We start from the raw sequence: 1960 nt of genomic DNA, 5'->3' as shown, positions 1-1960 counted from the left end.
CACACTTTCAAGACACCCTGTACCAGATGCAGCAAAGCAGCCCCAAAACATTACTGAGCCTCCTCCATGTTTCACCGTAGGGACAGTGTTCTTTTCTTCGTATGCTTGGTTTTTGAGTCTACGAACATAGAGTTGATGTGCCTTACCAAAAAGCTCCAGTTTGGTCTCATCTGTCCAAAGGACATTCTCCCACAAGCTTTGTGGCTTGTCAACATGCATTTTTGCAAATTCCAGTCTGGCTTTTTTATGAGTTTTTTTCAGCAGTGGTGTCCTCCTTGGTCGTCTCCCATGAAGTCCACTTTGGCTCAAACAACGACGAATGGTGCGATCTGACACTGATGTACCTTGGCCTTGGAGTTCACCTTTAATTTCTTTGGAGGTTGCTCTGGGCTCTTTGGATACAATTCCAACGATCCGTCTCTTCAATTTGTCATCAATTTTCCTCTTGCGGCCACGCCCAGGGAGGTTGGCTACTGTCCCGTGGGTCTTGAACTTCTGAATAATATGAGCCACTGTTGTCACAGGAACTTCAAGCTGTTTAGAGATGGTCTTATAGCCTTTACCTTTAAGATGTTTGTCTATAATTTTTTTTTGGATGTCCTGGGACAATTCTCTCCTTCGCTTTCTGTTGTCCATGTTCAGTGTGGTACACACCTTTTCACCAAACAGCAGGGTGACTACTTGTCTCCCTTTAAATAGGCAGACTGACTGATTATGTGTTTGGAAACACCTGTGATGTCAATTAAATGACACACCTGAGTTAATCATGTCACTCTGGTCAAATAGTTTTCAATCTTTTATAGAGGTACCATCATTTTTGTCCAGGCCTGTTTCATTAGTTTGTTTTTTTAAATAATTATGTTAATCAACATTTCAAAAGTAATGGCTGTTTTTGATTATTTAATTTTCAATAAATTTTTATTTATTGTTACTTTTGTGAGTTTCAAGTGATTTCAGTGAGAATTGTGGGTTTTTCCTTCTTTAACTGAGGGGTACCAACAATTTTGTCCACGTGTGTAGCCAGAAATAATTTTTATTTTACAGATATTTGCCATTTTTGTCACTTTTTTATGGTTTTTAAACGTTGCAGACTTCCATATTTTTTAAACATATTTTTTGCTGCCAGATTTTTACTGGATTTTCATGAAAGTTGTGTTTACAGCCACTCCGTGGATTTGATGGGACTACAAATCCTGAGCTCAAGGTGAACGAAAAATTTAGTTATCAAGCAAATTTTATTAAGTTTCCTCAACTTGAGCTTAATTTTAACCCATCTAATGCAGAAATTTGAGTTTAAGCTCAAATATATGAAATTGCTGCAATTACCAAAAATATTATGTCAAACTAGTCCATAAAATTATATTTGCAATTTATAAGTTTTATCTAAATCAGTCAAAGTGGATTAAACAGGGCCTTTGAATTACTTTTTATGAGCCCAAAGAAGCTCTTTGGAAACTAACCAGATCAGAAATGACCTGATTTTTTAAGAATATGCAATAACACTATCATGTTAAAAAATTGTTTTACCTGTATTCAGTTCAGTGTTTTACAAGTTACAATCAGATCTGGACGGACCAGATGTAAGAGATTAACACAGTTTAGAGGGAATAAAATGTAGGAGAAGGTTTTGTTTTTCAGTTTCAGCCAACACTGAAACATGAGAACGTGGTCGTAACTGGGCTGGAAAACTCTGATGGAAAATGGAAAAATGGAGAGGCAGAAGCTGTGAATCACGCTCTGATGGAAAACTATCACACACAGAGAGAAGCTGGATGTGAGCAGAGCTGTCAGAAAACTGGAGTCATAAATCATTCATTGAAATCAATCCTGAAGCAAAGGAATCTGTAATTTAGCTGGACTCTGCATATGGACCTAACTGTGTCAGTGTAGTTCTCCAGATGGTCTGTGGAGGGCGGACGCTCCTCTATGCTGCGTATATTCTACTAAAAAACCCACCAGA

This window comes from Acanthochromis polyacanthus, chromosome 17, assembly GCF_021347895.1.
Source record: "Acanthochromis polyacanthus isolate Apoly-LR-REF ecotype Palm Island chromosome 17, KAUST_Apoly_ChrSc, whole genome shotgun sequence".
NCBI lineage: Eukaryota > Metazoa > Chordata > Actinopteri > Pomacentridae > Acanthochromis > Acanthochromis polyacanthus.
This window is presented reverse-complemented; position numbering follows the sequence as displayed.